Raw genomic sequence first — 15,719 nt, 5'->3', positions numbered from 1 at the left:
AGGGCAGGAGCACAGCAGAGAGACCAATGCTTGGGACCCTGCCCTTGCTGTGAGGGCGGTGCTGACACTTCGGAAAAGCAGCTGCAGTGCTGTTGGTCTCACTTGGGATGACACCAAGCCCGGCCAGTCGCTGTTTAGGACAAGGCCTGTCTTTACCACGCAGCACAGAATTCTGGGTTGGAAACCAGGTGTTTCCACCAAGACAGCGGAATCCCGCCCTGTGACTTCTAGAGCAGCCAGCCCTGCTGTAAACACGTCTGTCTGTCTGCACAAGTCTCCCACCTGCTGTGCCAGACTCCGGCTTCACAGGGCATCTCTTCTGGAAAAGTCATAAAAGGGGAGGCCACTTTTGGCTTCACTTTATTCCATCTGTGCCAGGCCCCGTACCAAGCCCTCAAGGCAAATTGTTCTACTCAATCCAAACAACAAAACTACCAAACTGACAGCGCTTTTATTCCCATTTCATGGTTGAAGAATGAGAGGATCAGTTTAACTTCTCAGAGGCAGTCAGCAGAGTTGGAACGCAGATATATACCTCTCTCAGCCCCTCTCACTGGGTTTATGGGATCTCTGCCCATGTCGCGATACAGTGTACTTCCTCCCTGTTCATTCCCCACTAAGTCCTCCTCCAAAGGCCAATCATGCTGCATGGGCAGCTGGGCCTCGTACGATCCAAAATCTGCTCATACAAGCTATCAGGTACTCAGGGACAAATCACATCTTCATTGCCAGTGAACACCAAAGCTTGACCAAAATGCAGAGACAAGGGAGGTCCTTATCTGAACAAACAAAACATGCTACATGTAAAAAATAAAATATTATTCAGCCATGAAAAAGAAAGAAGTACTGAGCTAGACTACAGCACACAGAAGCCTTGAAAGGGGACTCTAAGTGAAACAAGCCAGGCGCAAAGATAATTAACATACAATTCCATCTGTACGCAATTTCCAAAATTAACATGAAGACAAAAGAGAGGACTGGCAATTGCCAAAGGCTGAGGGAAATAGGAGGGGAGACTTCTTCCTGGATATGGGGCCTCTGGCGGTGATGGTAAAAATGTTTTCAACTAGGTCAAGATGAGGGACTCACAGCATCGAGACTATTGCTGAACTGTTCCTGTTAAGATGGCTAACTGCGTGCTGAGTGACTCTTCTCCTCCATTTAAAAGGGGTGGGGAGGGCAACAAGCCACTGAGTTAAAATATTTGGGCCCAGGAAAGTTTCTTCAAAGAAACCTCCAGGAGATTCTGGCACCCACTGCAGTTTTTGGGTTTTGTTTTCATTTTTCCGGTACCAGGAATCAAACTCAGGACCTTGGGCAGGTGTGCAGGTGTGTTGCGCCACTGAGCCTCATCCCCAGCTTGACAATGCAGTTTGAAAAGCAAGATTCCTACTATGTACAACTCCATAGCAACACTTAATCCAAAATAACATAGGGACTGAAAATTATTTATTCTCAAAAGAAAAGAAATTTAAGAAATCAAAACTTAGGAAAATAAATTCTAAAGGGAAAAGCTTGGTTAAAATCACCACAAGGGGACACGGTACCATCACTCTGCTTGGTGATATGATTTCCAATTCGCTAAGCATTTGGAGAGTGCACCTGGCCCATCGGCACATGGGCCCAGCCCGGTCCTGAGGACAGGGCCCACGATGACAGAGCACAGGGAGCCAGAAGGGCCTGGTGCCCCACAAAAAGAAGAGCCAGGCTGGCCGCAGGAGGAGCGCCACTATGCAACCGATATGACCAGGCAAAGCGATAGCAAGGCTTGAGCGTGGCCCTGAAGTAAAATAAACGGGAATCAATGGGCTAAAATCTGCGGATTCAATAAAGCTATTAAGTCATAGCTATTCCTTTGGCGGCAAATTAATTCCTTTGTGGCTGTATTTCCTGTTGCTCCCAGGAGTCAATACACTCCGGGCGAGAAATCTGGGAGGCCTGGATCCCAATCAAGGCTTTATCAACACTGTATCCCCACCTGGTCTGCTCCTGGGAGGCAGGTGTCTTAGCTTTTGGCCTCCTCCCACGAGGGCGTTGTTTTCTCTTCCATACCAGAAGTCAGTTGCTATCGCTCTCACCTGAAATGGGGCCAGGTCTCTCCAGGGCCCTTGCTGTGGGACCTAAATTACAAGCCCTTGCTAAATGGCAAAGGGCCTACGAGACAGTGTCCTGAACCCCTCCCATTGTGGCCACAGCCCCGACCTTTGTTCCAGCCCTGGCCTAAGAATGTGTATCACTCTTGTTTTGTTTGAAGTCCAGATCTGAATCTACCTGTAAATTCGAGGCTCCGGACATAGAGCCCCAAGTTAATTGACAAACTGTTTGCTCATCCGGAGTGTCTTGGTGACCTTTGAGACATCCTATGGGTGGTACCTGTCACTCATCAATATGTGAGTGTTGAGCATGTGACTGCTGACCACCAGCTCAAGTCAGCAGACCTTTGTCCCCTGTCTGTGAGCCCAAAAATGTTAACCCCCTCTTTTACTCCCTATAAGAGGACCTCAGCCACTGAGCTAGGCGCCTCTCTGAGCCAGCCACTTGGTTCTGAGAGTGCCGTCTGGCTAGACTAATAAAGGTCTTTTACCATCTAGCCTGGTGTGTTCCTTCCTGGGTTTCTCGTTCCTCGATAGCGCTCACGGAGCCTCATTGGGCTTTAGGGCCCAACATTGCAAAGGCCTTTTGGGCTGTTTGCGCTCCGTGGAGTGGAAGTGAGACTTTTAAGTCTTACATTGCTGCCCGCTGCCCACTTCCTGCTGAAATACATCAGGTTGCTGCGTATTGCCTGCTCCTGAAACACAGGAGCAGGGCTTTCCCTGTGATGGCTGCGACAGAAAGCATATTTAATTCCTATACTGACCCTCTGAGCTCCACATCAGTCAGGAAAAGCGAGTCTCAAATGACTTAGGACCTGTGGCCCTGCGTGCTCGGCCCTTGAACAGATGTGCTCAGGTCTCCAGACATCTCCCTGCCTCACCGCTCCCCGAGAGCTCCCGGAAATGCCCGAGTCCAGGGACCCTCTCCCAGCAGTCTCCTACCACCACCCTGATTTGGGTGACAACTGATTTCGGAGGTTATCCGACACAAAAACAGTCAACTTTCTCCCAACCATAAATTCTCATGTTGGCCAAAAGGGACCCAAGTCCTAGAACTCTTAACAGCCAAAACTGTCCTTAGGACACAGCACGGGCAGCAGAGAGGAAAGGTCGGCCAGCACAAAGGACCTGGCACCTAACTCTGTGACGAGCAGAATGCATGAGCAATACAGGAAGCCAGAGCTTTGGAACAGCCCGGTCCCAATTCCCAGCTGTTCAGCTCATGCTCGGTACCCTCTGACAGTCCTGACCCTACTGGGCTGAATCCTCATTTGTAAGCCGGAGAGGTTTCTCTGACGTGGGAGCTGAGAATGTGCGGAATAAGATGACAGAACAGTTAACTCGCAGGTCAATTCTCTTTCCCCCATTAAGTTTACTGGTACATGGAAAGCAAACCATACAGTTCCATTCATCACTGAGATCTTGGACCTTTATAGGATGCGCCTTGGTTCTTATTTTTTCCCCCACTCCCCTGCCCTCCCTTCACCCCTTTACCCTTCCCTTTCTACAAAGACTTTGTTTCCATTTTTTCCTTTTTTCACATTTTTTCTTTTCCCTTATTTCTGTTCCCCTCCCCTTCCCACTCACCTTTTAGCCATTTTTCTTATTTCACACTCTCGATTATGCCATTTAAACCTTATTTACACTTTTAGTTTTTCACACCAGAGAAACCATTCGGTACTTACTCAGGTGTGTCCCATTTATTTCACATAAGAGTATGGCCCCAATGTGCATCCGTTTAGCTATAAATGTCTCTAGTTCCGCGTTCCTTATGGCCGAGCAGTACTCCATTTTATAGAGAAACCACATCTTCTTTATCCAGTCTTTAGTTGATGGGCATTCGGGTTGTTTCCAAGTTTTAGCTATTACAACATGTGCCGCTATAAACGTGGGTGTGCCTATATCACTGTGGCGTGATTCTTTTAATCCTTTTGGGAAGATACCCCACAGAGGGATAGCTGTGTCAAATAGGACCTCCAATGCTACCTGCTTGAGGTATCTCCATATTGATTTCCACAGTGACTTCACCAGTCTAGGAAGTGAATTCTTACACTGGAGTTATCTCTATGATTTCCCAGCAGCAAACCCCACCCTGCAACAAACTACAGCTCTGCTGCCTTGGGCACGGCTGGCAGAGGCCAGACCCCGGCCCTCACAAACCTCGGGGCCCTTCGCTTGCTAGCAGTGTGTGGCCAATATACCCACTGAACCGCAGTTACTAGCAGCTAAGCAACACTGCCTGCCTCAGACATTTATCATTTAGAAAGGTCCCAGCTGTAAATTCGAGCTCACAGCTCAAGGCAGATGTAGTTACTGGCCACGAGGGGCCGCTAGGGAGCCACGGAACTTTCCAGCCTGCCCTTTGCAAAGAAGGTTGGCTTTGGTTTCTGCAAGGTTAGCCTCATTTTCTGAGCTGAGAATTTAGAGAGTCGCGTATCTGGTTGGGAGTGGGGGTGAGTAGGAGGCCTTGAGGGGCAGCACTTGCAAAATCCTGGGAGATCTCCCCCCTGGAAAGAATTTCTGCTCCATCTGAGAGCAAAATCCCTTGAAGTCTTACAAACATTTGTAGACTTGTAAAGGGCGCCGAGGACACAGATAGGCGGGAAGGCCGGGTGAGGCGCCGGGTTAGGGTCGGCACAGCCGGACAGGGATGAGCACGAGCCAGATGTGCACGTGAATTCCAGCAAGTTGCTGGGCCCTCCACGCTGCAGTGCGCCTTGAGACCTCTGATGCGTCCGTGAGACGAATGAGGCAAAATTTCACACACAGGGGAAAAACAACTTAAGTAAATTCTTTCTTTTCTTTCTTGCTGGATGAAAATAAAATTGTGGCCCTAACTCCTGGACAGAGGATTAGGAATCGAAGAAGCAGGATGGCGGGGGGGTTTAAAAGGGAGAGAAAAGTCAAAGTGCGCGTCCCCCCCCCACCGAAGCCCAAATGAAGAATGCGAAAGAGAAACCCCTCGCTCTCTATTCCACACCCCGAATTCTCCTCCTGTTGGTAGGATGCGTACTGCGGTGTGTACTTGTAAATTTAGGAATGCTAAAACTATACCTCAACTTTATATTCCAGATGCCAGAGAACTGACCGACTCGAAGCGGAATAACAGAAGCAACATAGAATTAGGAGGAAAAAAAAAAAGACGGGAGAAATAAAAACAATGTACATGGTCAAACAGTGGACCTCAGATCGTGAGAAACGCAAAGCAAGTCAGGGTCACATCTACAGAGAGTGGCTCGGGAGGGAACACAGCCGCTTTGGAAGAGGAACCGAAGAAATACAGATGTTCTGCTGGGAAAGAGGAAGGATGATCCCTATCTTGGGATTGGTTTTAGAAGGTGGAGGAAGGGTCGGCAGGTGTCCAAGAGTCCATGAATCCCCTGATAGGGTGTGTGTGTGTGTGTGTGTGTGTGTGTGTGTGTGTGTACACACATGTACATTTGTTAGAAAGAAAGGATCATAGCTTTATCAGATTTTCATGATCCACAAAACTTAAGGACTCTTGATGTAACTATAGCAGCTAGTGTGTATCAAGCAGTCACTTAGACCCAAGCAGTGAACCAACCTCCCCCCTACCCCCAGTATAAGCTACTGAACCTTCCCAATGGTCCTCTGGTGGCAGGCAGAAGGGTGAGCGTGAACACAGCTTCAGGGCCATTCTGCCCTAGTTTATATCTCAGTTGTGCTGCTAACCTGCCTCAGTTTCCTCACTGTGAAATAACAGCCCCAAAGGATAAGATAGGACACCTGCAGCTTTAATTAACAATGCTTTCGAAGTGTGAGCCATTTAGGGTTTGGTGAGAAAGGCTTAAAACTAGCTCTGATAGAAAAAAAGAAAACAGAAGCTTTAATGTATAACACTGACAGGTTCCAAGGTATATACTTCTCATTGGCCAGTGTCAAACTGTCAGTGTGAAAGCAAATAGCTCACAAAATTCCTAAAAAATTAACAATTACCTTTCATGAGAGCGGATGAGCTGGCTACAAAATAAATTCTCTTAAAATTTTCCTGCTGTTCTCTCCCCTGGTTTGAGATGGCAAGAAACATCTCCACAGTTGCTTGGAGAAGTGTAGTTTTTATGGAATTGATAGAAGAAATGTTCGTTTTCCACTAGAGGAGACAGGCTAGAGAAAGGGACTCCAGGAGAGTCTGAAAATGGAACAGAACCGGCTTGAGCCAGGAAATTTTCCTGCAAAGATCCTTCTTGGGGTAAGGAGGAAATGACCATCTACAGTGGACCCTTGCCTTAGGAATTCATTTCGTTCTTGAGGGCCGATTGCAACTCAAGTTAGTCAAATGAAGGCTCAGGGTCCTCTCCACAGCCTTCAAAGCCTCTCTCCTATTCACAGGCAGATCTCAGGGTCCTCAGAGAGACTCTGGCCCAGGATTTCTCACTGAACCCCACACAGGAAAAGACACTGTAATGTTCCTCCCAGAGCTCTTTAAGGGTTAAATCTATATCTGAGACCATCTGGAAGCACGAGCAGCTGGCATTTAGGGTATGACTCAAGACTTTGGTCATAAGTTAAAATTAAAACATCTGTCATAAACCAAGTTGTTCATAAATCAGGCTGGTTGTAACTCAAGAGTCCACTGTACTTACTTAGTGCTTTTACATGCAAGGTGCCACTTGACATTCACAGCTGTGGTGTATCTCCCAACAGCCTTGGAGGTGGGTGAAGTAGCTGGTACTCACCCCAGGGCCACGGGCATCATGAAAGCTGTTCAAGAACAAAAGGGCAAGCATGATTGTTTGAGTTCTTTATATACTCTAGATAGTAGTCCTACGTCTGAGGAAAAGCTGGCAGAAGTTTTTTCCCACACTGTGGGTCATCTCTTCACTCTGTTGGTGGTTTCTGTTGCTGTGAAAAAGCTTTCAATAAGATGAGATCTCAGTTGTCGATTCTTTGTTATATTTCCTATGCAATACGGGTTTGTTCATAGTCTTTGCCTGCCCCTATGTCTTCAAGAGTTCTACCTTTCTCTCTTGCAGCAGATTTAGAGTTTCTGTTTTAATATTTGGATCTTTGATCCATTTTGATTTTAGTTTATCGCATCGTGACAGACATGGGTCTAGTGTTAGCCTTCAGCTTGCGGGGCCAGTTTTTCCAGCACCATTTATTAAAGGGGTAGTTTTGCTTCAGTGAAGGACTTTGTCCCTTTGTTGAAGATAAGGTGGCTAAGTGTGTGTGGAGTTCTTTGTGCATCTTCTACTCCATTCCACTGATCCTCAAATCTGTTATGTGCCACTACCATGCTGTTTTATCACAGTAGCTTTGTAGTATAATTTCAAGTCAGGGATTGTGATGTCCCCTATCTTGAAGCCTCAACTTTTGCAATGTCTTCAGCAGTTCTGTGCTGGAAAACCCCTTCACAGAATGATCCTCAAGGCTGTTGCATGGTCAGAAGGCTCCCCCAGCCACTGCAATCTCATGGACCTTTCTACAGCTTCCACTGGGGATGTGAGTTCCCTCAGGGGATCTCTGAGATCCACTAAAATTTTCCCCCTGACAGCCAACTGAAGGCCACGGGGGAGAGCTATACCCATGGAGTCCCATAGTCAGGTAACCCTGGAAACCTGCAAAAGGTCAGGCTCGCTGCTCTCTAAAGAGCCCGTAGAAGACGTAATAGGGACAACAGATTGTAATGTTAGATTACTCCATTCTGGCCTTTGATCTGCCATAATGTAATTTGGTCCATTTGCCTAATCTCTGTAGCCTCAGATATATACTGGAGAAGCCAGTAAGGCTTCCTCCAAAGCACTGTGGTGAAGTTCAAAATATTACAATTGGTCCTCAAAGGGGCTTCCATTAATATTCTGCTTAGCGTTATGATATACACTCAGTGAATGTTGACTGTAACCACCTGCTCATACATCTACGTTTCATATATACATAACTGACAGATGTCTTTGATATGACCTACTTTTTAAATCCAAATTTGGGGATCCCGTTGCCCTCCCCAGTTTTAGAACTCTGGTTCTAGGACTCTATGACTTGCTTTTATTTAATCTTTTGAGTTGTTATTAGTTGCTTTTAAAACTGAAAGCTATGTGCTCTCTTTCCAGGGAAATTGAAAAATACATAAAAGTTTGCATATATATTAATGAGAGTAACTTCACCCTCGTGGCCACCCTGGGCCATGTTTACCAGCCTGAAATCCCCTGCCTTCTGCTGAAGTGTGTGCTTCCTGGGTTTGGCTCAGAGACTTTGCTTCTTCCTGCTTCTTTTCCTGTTTCTACCCTGCTCTCTCCAATTCATTCTACTGCAAGCACTTTTCAGTCCTATCCTCTTTGTTCTCTCCCAACCCCTCATGAACTAACGTAAGTCATTCGGGAGCAACCCCCAAACCACTAAGAATCAGAATGATCGGGTCTATGGTTTCAGGTATGCATCAGCACGGCTAGGAAAGAACCTTATAACAGTGTACAGGGAAGACCCCGAACGACCTCTCCTTCTAACAGTTACAATCCCACAGACTTCAGTCTACAAACAAGCACATCCAGTCTTTCTGTATCCGTGGCCACTCTCATTCCTCATGATAATTCCAGTACAGTGCCAACTTGCTTCTGTTATTCCGTCACCCTGCCGGGATTCTGTGCTGAAGTTCAGCAGGTCGCAAGAGAGAAGACACCATTCCTAGAAGTGGCCAAAACCATAGACAGAGCCCAGCCTCCTTCATGTTATGCAGATTATATACATATATATATATATATATATTACATGGGTGACCTTGGTCAGATCTGTAAGCCTTGCCTTGGTCACCTGTAATGTGGGTCAAAGAGTGGAAATAAAGGTGAGCACTGAAAGATCTGTAACTTGCCTTGGTCACCTGTAATGTGGGTCAAAGAGTGGAAATAAAGGTGAGCACTGACAGAGAGAGCCTGTTCACCACCTGACATCCATCAGCTGAATGCCTAGTTACTAAGAACTTGCTATGAACTGTCCCTGGGGTTGGGACACGGAATGAACTAAGAGGAAGCAGTAGGGTTTGCCCTCAAGGTGCTCACAGTGGGTTTTGAGGAAACAGATCTTGGCAATTCTGTGTTAGAAGAATACACAGGAGGGTTTAAGAACCCAAGAAGAGACCCTTAGAAAAATGCTTTGCATCTAGTAAGAACCAGCAAAGGTGTCTTCCTTGACAGAGCCTCTGGTAACTAAATTGATGGTCCTTTTTATAGAGAGTGCCCTGAAGGCTAAGCTCTTGCTATTTCTCAGATGATAGCAGGCTTCATCTCCCATCATCCATCAAAAGAGGCGAGAGAGAAGTCCCCAAAGCTCCATTAGGCAGAGGACAGTGCCGTTTAAACCAAAAGTCTCGAGTGCAGCTGTTCGCTCCATTTGTTGGGGGAACTCACGGTCCTCATCTGGTGGCCAGGAGAGCAATAAGGATGGCAGCAGCCAGGAAAATTAATCAGGACCCAGATGATATTAATAAAATGTTATTGGAAGTCAGCGCAGACTGCGGGGAGAAGAGGACACGAAGCGTCTGGGCCACATTCTTTCTGTCTCAGATGATCCAGGCCTAGCCAGTCCCACAAGGACGCTCACCCGTTTTTCAGCTTTGCTGGCAGGGCCTGTTCGCCCACAGCAAACTCGTGTTTCCCAGGTCTTCTCCTTTAGCCACTGCCTTCCCAGCAGCCACACCAGCCCCATTTTTATGAGTGAGCCCCTGCCCTCCATTCCAGGGGTTCCTACTTGTGGTACCTCCGGGACACCTTTCGGCCAGGTAAGGGCTCAGTTTTGAAATCAAAGAACCAGCCTTTTGCTTTCAGTTTCTATCACTAACTTACTGTGGAATCTCTCCTCAGCAGGTCTCCGTATTTTCACCTGTAAAATGGGGAAGTTGGAAGAAGCTTTTCATCTCCATTGTCTTTTCACTCTCCTTCGATTCTAAAAGTCCACGAACCCCATGATTTCCATAAAAGCACTTTCATATCTCATCAGCAGGCAAACATTCGAGGGCGGGACAGTCTCGCTTTGTTCTTTCACGCTCTCAGAGAAGAGTCAAACCCAAGTGAAAGGGTCTCTCCCTTGCCAGCTTACTGGAATGAACTGGCTCTGTCCTCAAGGCCTCCGGCTCCACCCTCCATGGGGTCTACTTCTCCAGCACCCCTTCGTCCTTCACCTGTGTTGCCGAGCTCATTTCTTACATTTATATGAAGCCTTCTTCTCACTAAGGCTGTGCATTCATTGTGAGCAAACCAAGGCAGAGCAAGTTTATCTGAAGGGCTAACTGTGCGCCTGAGTTAAAAAAATGATTCCCTCTGGACTCAGGCTGTAGCCTTCGAATCACATGGCTTCTACTACCTCAAAATATGCCCGGGTCGTTGCCAAGAAGGCTCCCAAACCAACTCAGACCATCAAAAGGTCCTGCATGGTGAGGCAGTGATGCTAACTGAAAAGTCACTAATGGACACAGACTAGAAAGGTGAGTCACGGTAAGGACAGGAAAGATCGTGGCCATGTAGGTTGCCCCCAAAAGAAAGTGACATCACCTGTGACATTGCTGGGTCGGCTTCTCGGGGGAAGAATATCGCCAACAAGGCTTTGAGATTAAATGTTTTAGAAAGAGCAGTGCCAGGATTGTTTTCCCTCCTCTTCTTGTTTTTTATTTGCTCTTTTATTAGTATTCCATACTTCATAGTTACCAAAAAAGATCTTCTACCGCCTCATGAAAATAAACTAGTAATATCAGCACTTTCTCTTCACAGCTGGGTCCCAGGTTGGTAATGTTTTTCTCCCATTAGAACATTACTCCATAAAATGTAAGGTTATTAAGTTGCAGGTGAATAATTCATGAGGCAATTATGAAACAGTTATGATGGCACATTATGAGCTTCCAAAGAAAAGAAAACATTTGGGGTCTCCAACTGACAAACTTTGGGAGCTCTGTCTCGCTGTCTCCTGAGGGGTGTAGCCGTACCCTTCTGCTCTCGGCCGTCCTGGATATCCAGAGGTGGTTGAATCCCTCCAAGAGGTGCCTGAAAGACACCACAATGACTCAGCCAGCCAGAGCCACGATGCACCGCAAGACAGTAAGCCCGTCCTGAGGGGAACAGGAGCCATGAGAACAGCAGACACGCAGAGGCGCACTCCACACCAGGCCCTGGGAAGATGACACGCTGTGGCTGTAACCGCCCAAATCGATTTTACCATTCTCGGCCCCTGTAGTCAGACTGGCAAACCGAGGGCCGGCAAGTTAAGTATTTGCCAAAGATCACATCTCTAGTAAGAGGCACGGCCGAGATGCACACTCGAGCAGGGTAACCCTGGAGTGTGCGCTCTTCGTCAGCATGAGTGAAGAGGAAAGAGGAGGGCAGACAGGGAGAACTGCATCGCAGTAGCCCTGTGGTCGATGGTCTGCTTGCTCCCCAGGGCACTTTCACTGCACCCCTCCCAGGCCTCTGCAGCATCGCTTCCGGGCATTACTGGGCAGGTATCATGAGTCAGCTGAGGACGGGAAAAGCTCAATGATCCTGTCAAGTTCACGTAGCAAGGCAGTAGAGAAGCTGCCACGAAATCTGAGGGTGGAAGCCCGGGGGGGCATCCACGGTGCTATCACGGGACCAGCACAGTTTCCTCGCCGCAGCTCCCACTCAGCAGCTGCGCAGACAGACCCTCCCCGCTCCCCCAGTGCTAAGTGCTCCGTGCCCTGTGCGAAAGAATCCCCTCCACTCCGACAGTTCTGAAGGCTTTTCCTTATCCTGAGCCAGGATTTGTCTCTACTGGCTATTCTCTCATCCGAAGAGACACAAATCTGTCTTCTCCTTTTGGCAGTCCTGTGAGACCGCCTCGCTGTGGACTCTTCCTTTCTCATCCTTTCCAGCATCTCCCCTGCCCGCATCCCAGAAACTGGAACAACTCTTTCTACGACCTGTGTTTTTAGCGGCTGCCCTGCTTCCTACACTTTCTTGAATGTTCCCTGCCATGTGATCACCCAAGTCTCAGCCAACCTGAGCCCCATCTCCTGGGATACACGTTTGGAGTTGGTCACTGTCCCCGTCTAACTGAAGCTGCAGTGAAACTACCCTATTTACCATGGCAAAATTCAGCCATAATTTCCTCAGCTATTGTCCCAATCTGTCTCCAGGGACTTGCCGCTCCATCCCAAAGCTTTTCCTTAGAAGGCTATTGGCCTACGAAAGTCGCTCTCATTAAACTCCCTTCTGTCTCCACTCCCCTTGCCTCTTGCAGCATATGGTGACTTCAAAACGTCTTTCAGTGCAGGCAAAAATAGCATTCCTGATGACATCCCATTTATCTGCATTGCTTTTCAGGGCTGAGCAGTGGGCATGGCCTGAACCTCTGAGGATGCCCAAAATGGTACAAGGAGATGAAGGAAAAAGCATGCACTCGGGGACGGGACGGAAATTCCTCTGTTCTGTTAGATTTCTAATAGGGTGCATCGGTGTTGGAGGGGGCAGACTCTGATCAGCCCTCCTGCTACAGCCAGGGACTATCTACTCTTTGAAACTGAGAGGGATCTGAGAGACATCTTTTCCAAATTCTCTCCTGCTCTAGTAATCTGAGCCCCAGAGAACAGAAAGGTCTTCTCCATAAATGTTAAAGGTCGAACTGAAGTCAAAGCCCCGTGATTCTAAACTCTTCGCCAGGACACTGGGATTTCAGACGTCATCAGGCCCAGTGCTATTTACAGTTGAGCACACAGGGGCTCCAAGAGGAAAGTCACCAGCACAGAAATACTCAGAACAAAGAGCAAAGATGGGTTTGATTCCTAATGCCTTTTCCTGAAGAACAAAGCAATGTGATCTTCTGTGTGTCTGTGCTGGGTGAGGCCACGCACACAGACGTGTGTCACAGACAAGGATGACCACGCTGGCTTCTTTCAGTACCTCGGGTGTTTAACAATGTGAGCCACATCCCGTGTTTGTCATTCCATCACTGCCTCCCCATAAAACAGACACACTTGCCTCACTCCGTGAAGACATCCTGCAGCAGAATTTCAATTCACAGCACAAATGACAGGGAAATCCAAGGGCAGCCTGAGCGACGTTTGCCTCTCCATCAGTGGTGTTGGTCTAAGAAAGCAGTGCAAAGAAAGCTCCACAGGGAAAGCTCAATGACATCTCCAAGCAGCTGCACGGCCAAGCCGCCGTGGCGTGGCTGTGAGTCTCACTCGGTCACCAGCACCCTTCCAGCAACATTCTGCTGTCCACCCTCTGCAGACAACACACTGGCACACACCCATCACACGCTCATTTTTCTACGTCTTTTATGCCTGGATGTGAGGACAATCAGTATCTCCAGACAGAACTGCACCCCTGCTGAGAAGTGAGCCACAGGATGCCATTAAATAACCACAGAGAACGAACAGGCGTGAGTGGGAAGAGATTAGACAGGACAGGCTGAGGTAGGAATCTCCCCAGGCTCTTGTCTCAGACTATATTCTTCCTATCTAGATTGAGCATGATTCACACTTTCAAACGTTGAAGTTTTGAAAGAGATCTTTCTTTCACATTTTGGGGGCTGAGAAACATATCTTTAGTTGCTCATGATTTTTTAAAATTAGTATTATTTTAATTGGACATGACTCACACAGGGGTGATGAATGCAGAAGGGACAAAAAAACACTCCCTCGCCATCACTGTCAGTTACACATCGCTACTGCAACACACACACACACACACACACACACTCACTCGAAGGTGCCCCACAGCCAGCTGGTGGATCTTCTGTGCGCATCCCTGCTCTTTGTTGTTAGCTCTGCCCCACCCCGCACCTCACAGGCATTGTGATCGCCCCCCTACCCCCCGCACAGCCACCACGAAGGATGCATGGATTCCAAGCAGGTGAGCTTGTCACAGGGAGGTTGGCAGTTAAGCCAGGGTTAAACAAAGCCACCTGCAGTGGGAAGCCTGCTGCGAGAGAGTTTAATTACCCAGGCAGCACCCCAAAGAGGGATTAAAAGGTCTCTATCATGGGGACAGCAGACTCTTAATTGAAATCCATGTTGCTATATTTGCATCCCTAGAGAAAATCAGCTGGCTTGGGGTTTTCCAAATGCTGAGTTCCCACCACTCCAAGGATTCAGCTCACGCTCCCACTGCTGAGCACAGGGACCCTGCCAGTGAGAACACCTTCTTCCTTCCACACTAACTGGGGGGCCGGAAGCTGCAGTCTCACATTAGTACCCCCCACTCATTGGCTCTTGATTTTCAATTACACTGCTATAATGTACTTAAAATCTGTCTTTTATTTGGAAAGATAAACACAGCAGTTTGGTAATTTCGTTGCTATGTCAATTTGCAAAGAAAATTCTATTTAAACTCAGGGACTGGCCCACTGCCACCTTCCCTGCCAGCGGCAAGCGGCTGTCTACGGGAACCAGGGTGGTGCCAGCTGAGTCTCCTGGGTGGAGGATGCAGCTGGCAGGAAATCTCTTGCACCCTTCCAGCTGCCCCCAAGGAAGCTTCAGGAGTTTTCTCAGTGTCTAAAACCCAGAATTAGAAGCAAAGATTGATTTTTCTTATTTTTCCTAGCTAGTTTGCATATAGCCGATATTAATTAGATGTGCGTGGTGTACCGAGCACGAAGCAAAGCATTCTCTTCCCACTGACTCCTCTGATCCTCGTGACCATCCTTCGGCTGTTACTATTCTTCCACGCCTGCCGAGAAAAGTGTAACTTAGAGAAATTAAGCACCGCGAACAAGCTCTCCTATTTGGCACCTGGATTACAATCCGAAGGTGGTCTGCCCACACCCACACTTGACATGTTCGACCACGATGGAAAACTGACTCTGTTCTCTGAGCTCATTCTTACCTACTGGTTCACGACAAACCCTAATAAATTAAGGGCCAAACGGCCTCTGCTCATTCCTATGTTGGCCCACGGCCTGACCATCACCAGAACACTGCCTAGGTCCGGATACAGATCACACGCTTCTCTGAAATCCATTAAATGTATACACCGGTCCCCTAATTTGAGTCAGAGACGGACTGACCCTGCACCCGCTTCCCGCCTGTTTCAGCTCCTCCGACTTGCCAGGCTCTTCCTCCCACGAGACCTTCGTGAACACTGTTCCTTCTACAGGAGCCCTGGCCCTGAGCCCCTCCACTCTGCAGCCCCTGCTCCCCTTCCCCACTCAGCAAGGCGTTTCCCTCCTAAACCCTCTTAGAGATCTACTCTGTGTTTCTCAACCCATTGGCACTCACCCAGCCAGGCCACTTGCTGCTATTCTGAGGGGTCCCTGAGTCCCCCACCAGAATGGACATCCCACGCGGCCGGGGAATGTGTCTCTTTCAAGACAATCATGGTCCCAGCACACAGGGCAGCACCTGGCTCATCAACAAACACCCATCCGTCAATGTCAACAGCAGTGTGCCGGATGACTTTAACCCCAGGAGTTCATAGCTCAAAGGTTAACAAACTTGCATGCTGATACTGGGTAACAGGAATTCATGAAAGCATAATTCAAAGCATAGAATCTACTAATACTAAGTGACCTTTCTAAATGAAGACACATTGTCAACTTTAAAAACTAACACAAGAGGGCCGGGGACTCAGCTCAGTGGCACCATGCCTGCTTCACAAGCACAAGGTCCTGAGTTTGATGTCAGGTACCAAAAAAAAAAAAAAAAAAAAAAAAAAAAAAATTTTTTTT

The 15,719-nt window shown here is 47.9% G+C and overlaps 1 long non-coding RNA gene across 5 annotated transcripts in view; it reads right to left on the bottom strand.

Moving 5' to 3' along the window:
• The window catches only part of LOC104873151, a 111,472-nt gene that overhangs the window by 93,787 nt on the left and 1,966 nt on the right, over positions 1–15,719 (bottom strand). For 4 of the 5 annotated variants that reach the window (XR_783380.3, XR_783381.2, XR_783382.3 and 1 more), the window contains exon 2: positions 6,698–6,815. This is a non-coding gene — a long non-coding RNA (uncharacterized LOC104873151). Of the gene's footprint in view, positions 1–6,050; positions 6,244–6,697; positions 6,816–15,719 lie in introns of all 5 variants that reach the window. The other variant, XR_783379.1, reaches the window with a different exon arrangement.

This window comes from Fukomys damarensis, unplaced genomic scaffold (genome assembly GCF_012274545.1).
Source record: "Fukomys damarensis isolate Sample0158 unplaced genomic scaffold, DMR_v1.0_HiC HiC_scaffold_9, whole genome shotgun sequence".
Taxonomy (NCBI): Eukaryota; Metazoa; Chordata; class Mammalia; order Rodentia; family Bathyergidae; genus Fukomys; species Fukomys damarensis.
The sequence above is the reverse complement of the archived record's forward strand: the minus strand, read 5'-3'. Positions and strand labels throughout refer to the sequence as shown.